The following is a 16,974-nucleotide window of genomic DNA, read 5'->3' as shown; positions in this document are numbered from 1 at the left end:
CACCCCATCTTCCTGTAAGGCAGACGTGATGGCTCTGTGTTCCTGACATGTGCCTTTAGTATGAGTTAGTCACCAAGCACGCAGAGATGGTCCTACTCAGAGTTCCTCTTTCCTAGATTGTTGCTGGAGGCAACAGAACTTTTGTACCGAGTTCTAGGGGATGTGGATATGCGCTGTATCTTGGAGGGCAGATTAAACAAGGCCCTAGAATGCAGAGTTCATCCTGTGTCAGTAGTGGAAAATCATGAAGTCTGGGCCTCATTTTCCCCCGCTGTGGAAAGATGAATTGATACCTTATAAGCACAAATATCTTTGAGAACGATGATTTTCAGAGACACAGTGAGTATTTATGTGGCTGCCAAGCTATACAATCTTGAATCATTTGAATATACTAAATTGCCTTTTACTGTTTGTCCACAGTTGCCCTGTTTAGCTTTTGGGACTAGAAGAATATACAAGAGGGGACCTGGGTCTAGAAGGTAGCTACACTGGAGCAGACAGGGCAGTCCAGAGCAGGAAAGACTCCTCCTTACTTTTCTATGCTCTTCGTTCTCCGTACAAGCTCTGTAAGCTGCCATTCAGCAGTTGCAGGAAGAGATATATCATCAGAAGGAGCGGAGCCAAATATTTGATTTGGTTGATTATGCTGCAGGTGTCTCATCAGACCTGCAGTACCTAGATTCCTCATTACTTTTCCTCAACCTAGTGCCTCTTGCAGAAGCACAACGCAGGGCCAGAATCATGAGGGGTGGCTGTCATAAATGAGACCCCGGACAGCTGATGGCAAGTGCTATCTGGAGAAGCTGAAGCCAGAAAAACTAGAGATGATGAAATCAAAGGGCAAAAGGAGAAAGGGCCTATCAAACAGCGAGCGGTGCATCGTTGCTGGTAACATAAGCCTTTCTGATGTCACCTTGCTTGGTGCAAAAGAAAACAACTTCCATCCATATAGTTGAGCCAGGAGGGGCTGTTCACAATCACAAATGTCCTCAGCTAGGTGCTTCTATGCCAGCCAGCACAGTGGTCTCACAGGTTGTTAGTCCTTGGCACATGAAGGGGTTGACAAAGGTATCTGAGCTACACCCATCTATTCCAATCACAGTGCATGTCCAGGTCTGTTTTGACATTGCAGCATCAAACCGTAGTCATGCTTACTATTTCTCAGTTTCACATCAGAGTGACAAGAATTTGCTGTCTTGATTTGGCAAAACAGGGGAGGATAAGTAGTATGGGGGGGGGTAAGGACACTTAGACCTTCGACCTCAAGATTGCAAGCCTGGGTCTTTCCCAACTCTGATACCTTTCTTCACTCAAGGTACAAGAGGATCTTCCCCTCTCATTTCAGTATGTGGCTTATATGGAATCACAGTGAACAGATTCATCAATGCCACAGCACATTCATTCTCTTTCCAGTACCTGGGTCGGCAGATCGCCCTAGTCCTTCTAGAATACAAAACATCTGTGAATGAACACAGTGTCTGCCACTGTTTAGAACAAATAGTTAAAACACATCCATAAGCCTGACTATGTTCAGTTCTGTAGCTTTAGCACAGATTCATCTCTGAGATTCAGAGGCATATGTCTAAATATTGGATTTCCTATACAGCCAAAGAAACCAAGCTGCAAGAGATCTTTCCCCTTCGTCAATGTCTTCGCTCCCTGTCTGCACCCAGTACTGCCCACCAGTGTCTCAACATGGAAGCTGGCCCCAGCCACATTCTTTTCCCCAGTGCTTCCTCTGGGTCCTGCTCTCTACTCTAGGGAAGGTTGTAAGTGTGAGTCTGTCTACACCTACTGGATATGTAGATATCTTGGGTTCTGGGGCATGGTATTCAATATCTAATAATATATGCTCACCCCAGGGAAAGAGAGAGATCCCTTTTAAATATGCTATCCACAGTTTTTTGTTTGTTTTGGGCTCTGCAAATTATACAATTGTCCTTGCTAACCAGTTATAGAACTCCAATGATTCTGTTTCCTGCATATTCCTTAAAGCCATAAACAGTTCTTAGGTCTGTTTCCCTCTGTTCTTTTTGACAAAAAACTAATCCTAAAACCGCGTTAATTCACCAAAACAACAGCCCATTACTGGCTCCTCATCTCCTCTGTCTAGGCACTGGTTCAAGCATTCTGGTTGCAGGCCTTAGTCATTTTAAGGGACCGGCCTTGTGCGGTCACTCCCATTCTGTTTCTGTGCAGAGAACTCTCTCACTATTGAAATGAACATCAAGCTCAAAGTTGAACAGAGTTCTTTGTAAGTTGTTTACTGCCTGTGGTCGTTAGTTTTATACACCGACTTCCCCGGGACTCTGGTTCTCAAATGCTTGATCAAATATAAGTCTAGCTATTGCTATGATGGTATTTTTTAAAAGATGGGGCTAATGGTTAAGTCAGTGGACTCGAGCAAAACAGATTCTCCTCTAGAAAGAGGTCGAATGTGACCTCTTAAGGAGGAAAAACTCCAAGGTAAACCAAGAAAGACAGATTCTCTTTGGTCTGCCTGGGTCTTTAGCCTGTTGGTCATGCCTGCTGTGTTTGAGATCATATAAACCAATCCCTTAAAAAGCTCCACATCTCACTGTCTTACACACACACACCTACAGACACACACACAGAGGTAGGGGTTGTGTTTTCCCAGAGCACCTCCAATGAGGACACTGGCTCTTCACACACACACACACACACACACACACACACACACACACACACAGAGAGAGAGAGAGAGAGAGAGAGAGAGAGAGAGAGAGAGAGAGAGACAGAGACAGAGACAGAGACACAGAGACAGAGACAGAGACAGACAGAGACAGAGACAGAGAGAGAGAGAAACAGAGACACAGAGACAGAGACACAGAGAGAGACAGAGACAAAGAGACAGAGACAGAAAGACAGAGAGACAGAGAGGCATTCACACCTACAGATTTGTTCTGTTTCCCCAGAGAACCTGAATGAAAACACTGCCTCTCCATTCTTTCACAACTCCTACGGTTTCCCTCTAGCCATTTTGGGTGATCTTAAGTTCGTGTCTCTCCCACCATGGGACAACTGTCATTTTTTTTGTAAATGAATGGGATACTCACCTCCGTTATTCTCCTGTGTATTATTTGCCTCCCAATCTGGGCTACAAACACCTTTCAGTTTTTTTTAACCAACCATCACTTTATTTCCTATCCCTGCACTCTCTCTTTCTAGTTTTCTCCTATCTCTCTCTCTCTCTCTCTCTCTCTCTCTCTCTCTCTCTCTCTCTCTCTCTCTCCTCTCTTTCTCTGTCCTGGAGATCAAACCTATAGCCTTGCACATTGTAGGCATGTGTTCTCTCACTGAGCTACACACCCAGTCCAGTTTAACCTTTTCCTAAGTACTACATTTGACCATTTTCTTGACTACTTCCTTCAGTGGATTCTAACTTCATACAGGTTGGGACCATGTCTGTTTTTTATTTCCTTTTTATTTTTATGGCCAATCAGACAATACTTGCCTCAGAAAAGTAATTCTGAGATGACAGAGCAAATTGAGTCAATAGTCAGTCAAAGCCATAGCCTTGTAGGGTCAGAATAATAAAATTCATACATGTGACACTAATATGTTCTCAGCCTTCATAGCTCATAGACAGTTTTTATTTTATCTTTTGTTTTGAAGAGATAATGTGTCAGTCTCAATAGAGTTGACATATATTTCAACTGGGTAAATAAAATAGTAACCTAGGTGAGATGGTGAACTCCTATAATTCAGCACTCAGAAGGCTGAGGCAGGTGGATTGGTGTAAATTTGAGGCTAATCTCAGTTGCATAGCATTTCTAGACCTGGAGTACAGGCCTAGACTCTGAAACTCTGTGCCAAAACAAAAACAGAACAAAACAACAACAGTAAAACCAAGTAAGTAAAAACTAAAAGAAAGATAATTGCTTTATCTCCTCTGAGATTTGAGGGTGGACGAGATGCAATAATATAGAGAGGCCGGTGAGAGATCTCACCTAGGGGTGAGAATGGGATCTCTAGCTTCATGCATGCTGCTGTGAACCAACAGAAAGTCAAGAGCAAACAACGGCCATCATTTCTGGAAGAAGAAAGGCATTAACATCAGACAAGGTGTATCCAAAGCTTGGTCCTTAGTTCTGTGGTACACCCTCAGCAAGGGCAGGATGCCACCCACTATTTCTTCATAAAAGAGGCCTCCCTGCAGATGGAACCAGAGCAACCAGCCAGGCACAGTTGTTCCAGACGTTTCTACAAGATTCCCAAATGTGACGCACAGCACGATGCAGAAAGACTTCCGCTCTGAGGGAGGGACTCTTTCTCAGGAGTTGTTCTCGTGCCCTGAAGCCATTTCCAAGGCACTTTTCTTCCATTTATTGTTGAACTTGAGTCTGGTATAGAAAGATAGCATCCTTCTGAAACTTGGTTTTGAGCATGAGGAAGTGGGTTTCTGGCATTCTCACAACACAGCTCTGCAGGTGATCCTGCCTAGGGCTTAGACAGAATGGTGGGATCCCTGGGGTGGGCAGCAAGCCACCTGACCATCAGTGGCAAAGACTTTCTTTCTTCTCCTCCTCCTCCTCCTCCTCTTCCTCAGGCCCTGTGGTTTTGTGTCTGCCCAATTTGCTCCGTGTAATGAGTGGGTTTCCTAGTTCTGTGGATGGAGTTGCAGAGGCAATCACCCCCTCCATGAGACACAAACCTCTCTCCCCACCCATTCGTCACCCCACAGGCTGCCTGGCAGAGGCAGGGGGCAGGAGGCACATTGTAATAAATTCTATCCACCGCTGAGCTGAGGGATAGCAGATGGATAGGTTTCCTCACACAATTTCCACTTCACTTGGTTTGGGTATAAAATAGCAGAAGGGTAGTTTCTTCTTGTGCAATTTTCAAACAGATAAAACCAGAAGGAGGGTGTATTAGGCTGGGAGGAGGAGGCAGGACTCGACTGTCCTTTAGAGAGAGCCAAATGAACAGGAAGCCCCGTGAAAGATTTAGGCTTTTTTTTTTCCCCTGCTAGATCGGCGGTCGTTGCCCTTCCATCCAAATCTGCCTGCTCATCCCCACCAGGCATGGCAAAGGAAATGGTCTCAAGGAGGCCAGACAGTCTGTTGTTCATGTTGTTGCAGTGTTATGGTGATTGCTGTACAAATTCTCAGGGTGAAAAAAGGTATAATGACAGATTGTGCGATTACGCCCGTACTTATAATTAAGCTGTTACAATACAGACAAGCGCCTGCTCTCTAATGTCACCAACAGAAACCTCTCTGCTTGGGGAGGCAAGTGACTCACTCTGGCAATTAGAAGGAGTTCCCTACAGGACTTCGTTTCCAAGCCTTATGAGCGCTTCAGTTAGGAAGATGTATAGCTTGCTTGAATTACAGGGAAAAGCAGAGAGCCAGGAGCAGCCACCTGATCTCCAGGTACAAGATGCTGCTGGTTAGAGAAGGAATTATTACCATCACAAATTACCTCTTTGCAGTACACAAAGGACTCAAGGATCCTGCTTCTGCAAGGCGCTTTATCATGAGGTTTATATTCTGCTCTGTGGTGTGCATGGGCTCAGTGGTTTCCATTCTTAGGCAGGGAGAAAAGGGGAGAGAGAAAGCACAACAGAGCAACACAGCGATTTGGTGTCTGATTGGGACCTGGCCACTTGGCAACACAGCCACTTACTCTAGCTGTCACTGGCCTAGCAGAAAAATGGATTGTTTTTGCCTGAGAAATCCTCACCGCCCCCTCCCCCCCCACCTGAAAGGGTTGTGTTGGGCCTTCCCATGAACATTAATGCAATTACCACTTTCTCATCAAAGACAACCAAACTTTGTTCCTCTCTCTTCCCTCCCTCCCTCCCTTTCTACCTTCCTCCCTTCTCTCTTTTGTCTTGTTTTTGTTTCCACTGGTGGGCAAACATCACACGTAAGAAGCTCCTCTTCCTCCCTGCACATGTATTGTGGACTTCTAATCAGGCAATCTTTACGGCCATCGATGTAAAGCCTCTTTAGAAATGGAAGTATCCCTCTGTGCGGCAGGCAAGAGCATCACTGCTTTCCCTGCCATGGATGAACCTGAGATTTCGTTACTTCCATACAGAGGCTGCACACTCAGGCTTGCTGCTTCCTAATCTGCAACTTCAGGTACTACTTATCCACCTCCAGAGAGCATCTTGAAGAGTAATTAGTTAATGGTTGTGAAGTGTCTTGAAGACTAGAGGCGCAATACAAGTGGTAGGAATTAATACCGGTGTCTAGTGCAAATGATCCCTGGATGCCAGTGCTTGAAAGCATACCTCAAATTCTTTTCATAAGGAGGCAGAAGATACAATTAAAACCAAGGATACGTTTTAAGATGACCGTTTGATTGATGATTGAAAACAAGTGATCTGTATCCGGTCAGGTCTGGCTTATGTCACATACCTGTCTTAGGATTGTTGGGCTAGGGATTTAGACCTTACAGGTATGCTGGATACTCCCATTGTCTCACATGACAAGAGATAGCACTCTGTTGTCTTCCCCAGGAAATTTGTAGTGAAAGACTTAGAGCATGGGGGGAGGGAGCTAATGAACATATATCAAAGTGAGAGGCAACGGGCATCTTTAAGCCATTGTTTTCCTAAGCTCATGGAGAGAACATTTGAAAAAAGCTCTGTCCAGCATCCTTCTCTTATGGCCATTCTCTTTTGGAAGGACCGCCTCTCCAACCTTCAGTTTAGTTTGGGGAGGGGTGGTCTTTGACCCTCATCTAACCTAATTAATGAGTTCTGCTTCCTTGACCAAACAAGTCTGTGCAGGTATGGCTATAGGACAAGTAGCTAATTGAGCAAATCCCCAGCATTTAACTTAGAAGCTGATACCAGTAAGGTTCAAGGCACAGGTCAAACTTGTGTCATGTGGAGGAACATTGCATTGGTGTTGGGGGTAACTCATCATGATAGACTGAAAAAATAAAAAAGAACAAGAATAAATTAATAAAGGGAAAAAAAGTAAAAAAAAAGAAAAAAAAAGAAAAAAAAAAGAAAAGAAAAGAAAAGAAAAAAGTACAGAATCCGGAAGACGACTTACTTAAGCCCTGACGTGTGTCAGGTCCAGCCTTCTAATCACACAAGCCAGTGCTTTCCTACCTGACACACATTCACACAATAGTCAAGGTAGGGCTTTGATTGCTGGCAAGTTATAGCTTGCCTCTGAATAGTGAGGTCTGCAGAATATTACTGGCAGGGAAAAAAAAGATAATTATAACTACACATTGATTGAAGGGAGAAGAGATTATTGGGACTGGGCCGCATCTGGGGACTAATATAATGGCCTAGGTAAGACATAATAAAAGCCCTATTCCAGCCCTGGTATAGTTCTCACCAACATTTTACCTGGAAGTACACTTTCAAAGTGAATATGTCTAAAGCTGAAGTGTTGGCTCCTTTGAGCTATTTCCCCCTAGTACCTCCCCTGTGAAACCCTGAGCCCATGAATCTGCTATTCCTTCACCGAGTCCTCACTGTTCTCCCACTGTCTGCAGGCCCTAGGAAAATTCCACAGCTAGGATACAGTTCCGTATCCACAACTCAGCGGTGCAATCGGGGTAATACTGGCGTGTATTTCCTGCATACCAAGTCTTGTTAAAAAGACTCATGATAATTAATTTAGAATTTTCAGAGATGAAAACAATCATAGATACCTAGAAAACAGAATTACAGAAAGACGAAAACCTGCACAAGTGCATCCAATCTACTTTCCCAAAGTCTAAGATCATGATAGCTTATCCAGCTAGGGAGAATGACGTGATAAAGGAAGGGTGCAGGGTCTGGGAAAAGGAATGGTGAGGCAGTCAACAGAACACAAAATTCATAAAGATCTTTGCGGAGAATATGGTTGGAAGAGTTTATTTGTCCATAACTATTATAGAGGGCCTTTCTTGTCAGACATGAGTTGGGGCTTGTCTCGGAGCAAAAGGATCGGTGACACCTGGCTTTCAGGTAGGAAAGAGATTAAACTACACAAAGATCGAAGGGAAAAGCGATATTCTGGATTGGGCTGCCTTTGGGGGCTAGTATAATGGTCTAGATAAGACATAATGAAAAGCTTCAATTGCTTGCCAAACACGGTACACAGAGCGTTAACAAGAGGCTGCCAGAGAATGGGGAAGTTATTCTGAGATTAGATTGCATCGGTTTTAGAAATAGGAAAGATGTTGGAATGAGGGAAGTTCATGGTTTGTAGTGTCCAAAGGGAAGAGGTTACATTAAACAGAACCAGGAAATGCAGCTGGGGTAATAATGCAGCTTTGTCTTCTTTACTCCTGCGGGTTTCCCTCCCTGTGTGATGATGGGTTAGCACTGACCAAGGGACAGAGAGCTGCTGCCTGAGGTCTGTGACTGGGAGTGAGCCAGAGCTGTGCACTTGCTGTTCTCGAGTTTGGGGCTAGTAATGAGAGGTACGAAACTCGTGAGCATTGCTGGTGATCAGCCTTGCTGCTGGCTCCATCGGAAAACACGCTTCCTGCTCTATTTCTCCTTCATCTTCTCCTAGTCCTGGGCGAAGAGCAAATGCAGCTCCACAGAGATGGGCATCAGTTTCCGCTGCAGATGACTTGGGGCAGCCACTGTAGCAGGGAAAGGGATCTGGTTCTATCCCAGTTATCCTTTCCCATGGACTTATCCATCTTTCCTTTTCAAATGTCAGTCCAGCTGACCTCAGCCTTAGGTTCAACACAAGATACAGAGAGCAAACAGTTTATCCGACTCTGCCAGTCCCAGCCTCTGTGTAAAATTGCGTCCTTGTGCTCCGCCCTTTATTCTACACACATATGTGGTGTTTATATTTCTGAACTTCAGCTGATTGAGTGGAGTCAGGACATGAGACTACTTTCCTCCATTGTGGAACATGAGATGTTGGTAGAAACGTATGTCTCGGGCAGTTGGAATAATCTACGTGGTTTATGAGAAGGTAGTCAGGACTAAAGAAAGAAACCAGTTCCCCACACAGGATAATCTGGGCAGAAGCCCATGAAGTTGGGGAGATGGAATACAGAAGAGAGAAGAGCAACCATGAGACTTTGGACAGTGTCTATGTTGCCAGACAGGAGAAAAACAAGACTAACTTACCATTGACACAAGGTCAGATGGGACCATGAAGAAAGCATGTGGCTAAAATCCGTATGTAAAGTCTGAGGTGACTGTGCAAAGTTATAGCATCAAGCATAGATGCTTCTCTTTCTCTGTCGCTGCACTTAGAATTGTGGAGAAAGCCGTGCACGTCATCCAGTGCAGCCCTTATTTCACAGGTGAGAGAACAGGGGTCCACGAGGGCTTCCTTCAGTGCACAGAGCTAGTTTGATGAAGAACCAGCAAGAAGGTCCAGGTCCCTTGCCTTATATTTGACTGATCCTGCCTCATCCCTATTGTTCCTCCTGTTTATGAGGCTACTGGAATCAATGAGACAATATTGAAAAATATCGAGTCTCTGGGAGAAAAGATTTAATGATAATGCTGACATAAATTCTAAGATTACCTTCTCTCTGAGGGGTTCAAAGCACTTTACATATATCATTCTTTCTCAAAAGAGCCGTGCATGACAGCAAGGTAACAAATACTTTTATTATTCTGCCATTACAGAGAAACTGAGTCACTGTGAAGTAACTTGATTCATGCAGTAACTACAATGCCTTTTGAAGGCAGGTGCAGTTTGCATGCCTTTGACAATGAGGTTACCTGAGCATCATGTAAATTTCCACACTTGACAGATAGTTTTTGAAATGAAAGCCGCCCTGCCCTATCTCTCTGCAATTACAGCATTAACCGAATAACTCACAGAACCTCTTTCCTTTCCTGTTGTATGCATAATTCGTGGGCAATCTTCATATTTTTACAGAATGTCAAATGCTGAGAACCTAGAGGGTTGTGCAAGAGAAGGTCTTAAGTTACGTGTTATCAGGGGGCTCTTTTCCTGGGATCTTCGGGAGTGGGGAAAGGGGTGGATGCGCTGTGCCCTGGTGCTTCCACGCTAGCCTCGGAATGTTGTCAAAGCAGCCGCTAATGGGATGAGTTTCATCTCCCCCACAGTGATCTGGATTTTGGCTATGTGTTTACTCATCCATGATGGTGCACTAACATGTACTGAACAAGGAGCTAGGGAGCCAAGGAAGCAAGTGGAGGGGGTTGCGGGGGTGGGGGTGGGAGGAAAGGAGACCCTGGCTATTAAATTGGGGGGGGGGGGTAAATGGACTATGATAGTTGCTGATCCTGAAGGGCCACATCCATTTCTCTTGAGTAGCATTTACATGCATCACTGTGTAGAAAAAGGTCTCGGAGGGCTCAGGCTGTCATGACAAAGCACCACAGGCCGTGCGGCTTGTAAGCAGTAGAAATTTCTCACCGTTCTGGAGCCTGCAAGTCTGGGAGTGGAGTGAGAGGCCCGTTTCTGGCATTGCAGACTGCCAAACTTCTAATTGTGCTCACATAGTGAAAAGAGGCCTGGAGAGCTCTCTGGGGCTCTTTTGTAAAGAGCAATAATCCCATTCATGAGGTTCCCACCCCCATGACCCAATTGCCTTCCACAGGCCCTGTTTTCTACCACAACCACCTAAGGAGTTAAAACTTCAAATTACAAGTTCGAGGGCTTTAGTGACATTAAACACTGACAAGGAGGTTAGAAGAAATTGCATCTGCTAACTTCCTACCACATGTCAGGTACCTGGAATATTTACCAGGGATTGTGTACAACAAGACACAGAGAATTTTCCTTCCTTAGTTTTCTTTCGTGCATCTATTATCTAATGCCCTGATTACCTGCTTATCTGTGTAGCTACCTTGCAGAAAGCAGCTTACAAAACGCAAGCATCCAGTAAGAAACACACACAGAGAGCATCAGTTGAGAGGCGTGGAGGCGTGGACACAAAGGCAATCCCTGTCTCTCTGCAAGAGCTTCCTCCTACCCAGCACAGACTGCAAGCCCATAACAAAGGCAGGCCACCCCTTGGTGACTATCAATATCCTTTCTGGCTCACAGGCCATCCCTGCTGTTACACATCCCCACCCACAGCACAGCCAAGGAGCTTCTCTGTTCCAGGACATTAGGAAGGAGGAAAGGATGTACCCACCCCAGTCTGGTCCCATCATCCTCTGTCCCATCTTTTGTGTCTGGGGTTCATACTGCCTTTTGTCATTCCTGCCAGTGGAGTTTTCAAAAGCAAGGATCCAACTTCCTTTTGGCCACTCAGAGAGTGTACAGTATATTTGATGTCTGGGACATCAAACAAATGCTTGTGCTCAGAGTGCAGAAATAATCCCAGACAAAAGACAACTGTGGCTATGCAGAGAATACCAAAGAGACCGGGTCAGGAAATTACCAGGCAAGTCAAAGAAGAGGCTGTTCCACAAACTCAGTTCACCCCTGAGAACAGAGGGGAGCTTGCTGACTGTACCCACAGCTGATGGATGATACTAGCTCCTCAGGCCTGAGCTGGACCCATCACCTTTCTTTCAGACAGAGCCTGTAATAGTCTGGGAAATCCGGGAGTGGCCAGATAATGGTGCACCCCAAAGAAGAGTCTGTCCCCTCCCCCCTCCATCCGCCCTCCATCCCCCCTCCATCCTACCCCCCCACGCCCCACAGCTTTGTGCAGACCAGCCAAGGCTGTGTGCTGTGAGGAGGAGAGTTACAGCTCTCTACCCCGTCCTTTCTGATCCTGTGGCTTCTCCAGGGGCCTGCGAGCAGACAGGAAACTAGAGCATTTCCTGTTCAGCACCTGCCTCTCTCTTTTCCACTTTCTCTGTTGGCCCGTCCTCCTCCTCCGGGCCTAAGAGTTAAGGGGTGAATTAATTGGAAGAAGGGGGAAGGAAAAGTCAGGACCTGAGAACTGCAAATCAAAGGAGCCTGTCTCCCCCAGAGGGCTCAGAGGGAACCCTGCTCACAATAGCAGTTCAAGTTCACCTTGTGTGAAGGGAAAGCGGTATTTTAATGGCACCGTAGGAAGAGGGGAGGAGACGGAAAGAAGGATAGAAAATCAAAAGAGAGAGAGGGAGAGAGGAGAGAAGCGCAAATCCAAATGTCGATGTGTAGACACAGTGAGGAGAGCCTGCTGGCTGACAGGGTGATTTATTGGATTCTTCCACTTAATCACTGCCGGCCTGTGGCCAAACGGATCTCCAGCAAAGCTGAAAGGCAGCCGAGGGAAACAGGCTCATAAGCATAAAGCCGCATAATGGTGTTCAATGAAGTGTGAGACTTTTAGTTCAGTCTCGCTGAGCCGGCCGCACCGCCGGAATGTCAAAGAGGGATTGTGGGTGGAAAAATTATGGATTTAAACTGCTAGCTGTAAATGAGGTCAATATGTCTGGTTCATAAACAGTCCGAGCCTATTCCAAGAATGCAGTGAGGGGGAAAATTAGCGTGAAGCCAACACTGTAGACAAACCTCATTGAGATATAATTGCAGCTATAAATACAAGCGAAAAGCTTACCGAGTGCAATAAAATACAGACACGCTTTTTTATTTCCTCTTCTTCTTCCTTCTTTGAATCCATACATTTGTTAAGGCCGCGCATCTCTAATGCGCCTTTCATCTCCCCCTCCCTCTCCTAGTGACACCCAGTGTTGCAATTAATTGAGTGTTCTTGATTTCTCATTCCATTTTATTCAGGCGAGATTGGAAAAAATCAAAGAGCACATCTAAAGCATTTTCTCCCCCTTTGCCTCTCTATTTGAATCAGGTTGAAATGTATGTGAGAGAAGGGGGGGAAAAAGCAGTGCTTATTTTTTTTCATGAAGAGGAAAGAGCCAAGTAAAAAGGCTTTTTAAAGTAATACATCTGTGAGGTCATTTGAATCTCAGCTTAATGAAGGAATCAAAGACATCTATAGGGTCTTATGGTGGGGATTCCTGGGGAGGGGGGCACACTTTGGCCTCATGAGACAGTGACTCAAAATTAATATGTATATATTTTTTCACGTTCTCTTTTTTCTTTTCAAACTCCAGAGAATCTCATTACTTTGTTTTGCACTTGAGCTCAGAGGACAGAGGACAGACATTAGCAAACTTACTTTGCCTGGTTTAAAAGCCGATACAGTAATAAATTGAAGTCTAATAGCTCTGGTCAGGCTGTCTTTCCCCTAAACCAATTGATTTAAATGGCAGTAATTTGGCCAGCGAGGCTAGTCCTGTTTAAATTAAACCCATTAATATAATAGCTCAAGTCCTGAATGAAATCCATCTGCAGGGAAGGCTCCACCGGTCAGTAGTTTCATAACTGTGAGGGGATGTCCTAGAACGCCCACAGTCCAGCAAACAGGAATTACACATTACAGACAAGCCCCGTGTGTGTGTGTGTGTGTGTGTGTGTGTGTGTGTGTGTATGTGGGGCTAATAGTAAGAACACATACATTCAAGTGAGAAACTGGCCTGATGATTTGAAGGGAAATGACCTTGGTTATTAACAATGAAAGGTTAATTGTGTTAATAGCAGCAAGCAGAGTTCCTGTGGGAAAAGCCCGAAGCATCCATCTTGCTCCCATCCCATCTCACAAAGGAGATGTTTTTCCTTTTTAATTGTTCCTATTAAGCATCATAGACCACCCAAAAAAGCAGTGTTTTTTTTTTTTCAGTGTGAAATACTGGCCTTTGCAGCTAAGGGGTCTGCGTGGTGTAAGTGTCATTATTGGATGTCAGAATAATGTCTGTGCTATGTATACGCTTGGTTCAAAAGCTTGCCCTTTGCAGGTTTATGTTAAGGTGCCCACACCAGAGGAATTTGGTTTGAAAGTCAGGAATGCAGCCGCGCCCGGTGTTCTCATCCCGGAGTCTTAGTGTTTAAACTCGAGCAAATTATCTGCCATCTGTTCAAAAGGAAGAGTGCTCCTTAAACAGACCGCTGAAGGGCCTGAACTAGGGAGCTGTGCAATTGTGGAGATTTAACAATTCATGCATATTTGAAGGATGTCACTCAAGTAACATGAATGTCCATTGGTGGCCACAGGAAACGCTTTCTGTTAGTGCAGTAGGAAGTGCTACAGGTGTGACCACAAGACTGAGGCTAGGGATGCAGGGTGCGGGGCACTGGCGGTAAATCATCACTTTGCCACACACCTTCTGTCTATCAGGTTGTCTAAAGTGTTGGGCAGTCATGAACACCTTATTTGAGTTTATTTCATAGCTAAAAAGAAATTTAAAAAATTGAACTGCTTCTCTGCACTCCTCTCTGGCTGTCATTGGTGTCAATGAGAAGAAAGAGAAATGAACTTGGTCTCTACAGCATCAAGCATAGCTACATGGCAGCCGCTCTCGTAGTGGTAGCAATTAGGCTCATTAAGACAGAAACGTATAGGAGTAATTACATCACTTTATCATATGCATTACGCCATTGGCATTTTATTCATCCATAACTGTGAGAAAAGTTTGCGTAGTTGCACCCAGTGGCTAGTTTCCATGCTCGGGGCCTTGTGATAGGGTCTTTTACGTGTTCTGTTTAATTTATTCCTCATGCATCCCTGTGGGTCGAGTGCATATTCTCCTTTTTGATATTATAAGGGAAGAAACTAAAATTTTCCTCGGCATAAGTTCAGAATGTTCTTTGAAGACATGTGATGTTCTCCTTCCCCAAATTGCCTCCAGATTTCTTTCTTTCTTTCTTTCTTTTTTTAAAATTTTTATTGTTGCTGCTGTTTTTGGTTTTGTTGTTTTGTTTGGTTGGCTTTGTTTTGTTTTTTGTTTTTTGAGACAGGGTTTCTCTGTGTTATCCCGGGATGTCCTGGAACTCACTCTGCAGATCAGGCTGACGTCGAACTCTGCCTGCCTCTCTGCTCCTAAGTGCTGGGATTAAAGGTGTGCGCCACCACTGTCCAGACGCCTCCAGATTTCTTTACCTATTTGTACTTCATTTAGACTAGGAGATCAAACTGATGAAAATATATCACATTAGTGCATTTTAATCATTATAATAAAATATCTCAAGTAGTTACTTTTATAAAGAAAAGAGGTTAGTCAGGTGGTGGTGGTGCACGCCTTTAATCCCAGCACTTAGGAGGCAGAGGCAGGCAGATCTCTGAGTTTGAGGCTATCCTGCTCTATAGAAGGAGTTCCAACACAGACAACGCTACACAGAGAAACCCGATCTGAAAAAACCACCACCACCACCAACAACAACAACAAAAGAAGAAGAAAGATCATGATCAGGTCAGGAAACAAGAGGCTCGGCATTGATTCCGAAGTTGAGTGTGCTCCTAGAATCAACCACTGGAAGAGCTCAAGGACCCAGCCAGAATAATCTTAGTCTCTTTCGAGAGCATGCCCTGATGAGCTGCGGATCCTCTGGGCTTCCAACTTCTTAATGGTCCTCACATGCAGGTAATTAAACACATTAAATAGAGGCAAATCCTATTTTAACAGATATTTGACATATGGATCAAATCTAATGCAAACGTAGCATGAACCAAGCAATGAAGTTGACCCTCAAAGATTTGTCAGTTCTTCAAGTTTTCTTGAGTTCATTATCAACTTTGAGATACAAAAAACAAACAAACAAAAAAAAAACAAAACAAAAAACAACAACAACAAACTTTACATTTTCCAAAGAAAAATGGCTTATAGGAGACATTCTCTTAATAGAGGCTCAATTCCATTTGTGGCCAGGGTCACCTATATCGCCATATTGTCCTCAGAGATGAAACCCTGCAATCTCACTTTTCCTGTCTGCCAGTGCTGCCCAGCCTTCAGAATGTGTAGGTGCCAGAAGAAATGGACTGCTTTGGGGACACTGTGAGGTTGCCATTCCCTTTGCGTTTTCCCACTGGTGAGCTGGCGTCATCAGCCCTTGCTCCTGAGAGCAAAGAGGAGAGTACAACTTCCAGAACTCTGAGTCTAACTACAGTTCTCAGTGAACTGTACAGGGTCAAGGCATACTAATCAAAAGAGAGTCAACAGTGACAAGAAAACAGAAATACCCAAACTCTAGCAAAATAGAGTCATTTTTCCACATTATTAACTCTGCTCCTAAGTGTACTGCCTGCGGCTCCATGCGCTACTTCTAGTCAGTCGTGGAATCGTAGACCACTTGAAGAAGAATTGAGCCTGAGCCCTTGATTTCACATGGAGGTAGGGGGTCGGGGGAGGCTGGCAGGGTCACCAATGAGAACGTGGGAATCCTGGGAACAGATGGGGATGGAGGTTTCATAACGCTCAGGCCTACGCCCCTCCCTGACTCTACCACTCAGTGGACCTCACAAAAGCACTACTGAAATCATCTCTAGAATTTGGGCAACACAGATCCTGCCTTAGCTAGTTACCATTCCTCTCTAAGAGAGACTAAAGAATGCCAGAAATCTACATTATTGACATATTGGATGAGTCCAGGAGGTAAATGAAATAAGCATTTTAATCTATATCCTACTGGTAATAAATAGGAGAAATGACATGCTCAGAGTTACAGAGGTAAGATCCTCTACAGACTGGACATGTTCATTACTATGCAAATATTTATTTAGTGGCTAACGTATCTCAAAGACTGTCTCCAGGATTGGCTACCGTTAGGCTCTTTGGTGAGTGTTTGTTGCTGGAGAAGGCTAGAGGGTAAGGCAATGCCACACACACACATGTAATGTGTGAGGAATAGACCACGCTGTGAAGACACTGAAGCAATGACTAAGCTGAAGCATGGCAAATCACGGTACTCGTGCACAGGTACCAGGATGACCTTTCAGGTGAGGTGGCATTTAGATAGATGTGAGTATTTTAGAAAGACTAAAGAGCAAGTGATCCCTCCACCCCCGCCCCCACCCTAAGCATGCGGTGCTTGTTTGTCTAAGGTTTCAGAGTTGAGTTCGGTAATATAAGTCCTGCATTTGCTCACAATTCACAATACTAAGCAGTCAGATGAGTGAACAACCTCTGGACATCTGTACAGGATCCCAGATAAATCAGCAGATCGAAGGGAGAAGCCAGATAGAGAATACTCTTCTCTCCCTACCAACAAGTGGTTCCTGGGAAAGAGAAATAATGGCAGAAATAAACTCACA

General features: G+C 44.7%; 1 long non-coding RNA gene across 1 annotated transcript in view; it reads left to right on the top strand.

The window, feature by feature from the left end:
• The first annotated feature begins 210 nt into the window (after positions 1-210).
• LOC311592067 overlaps positions 211-16,974 on the top strand; it is a 46,619-nt gene continuing 29,855 nt past the window's right edge. Inside the window, exon 1 of the long non-coding RNA XR_014777280.1 lies at positions 211-339. This is a non-coding gene — a long non-coding RNA (uncharacterized lncRNA). The remainder of the gene's footprint in view (positions 340-16,974) is intronic.

This window comes from Acomys minous, assembly GCF_964271855.1.
Source record: "Acomys minous genome assembly, chromosome: 2".
Classification (NCBI taxonomy): Eukaryota; Metazoa; Chordata; class Mammalia; order Rodentia; family Muridae; genus Acomys; species Acomys minous.
The sequence above is the reverse complement of the archived record's forward strand: the minus strand, read 5'-3'. Positions and strand labels throughout refer to the sequence as shown.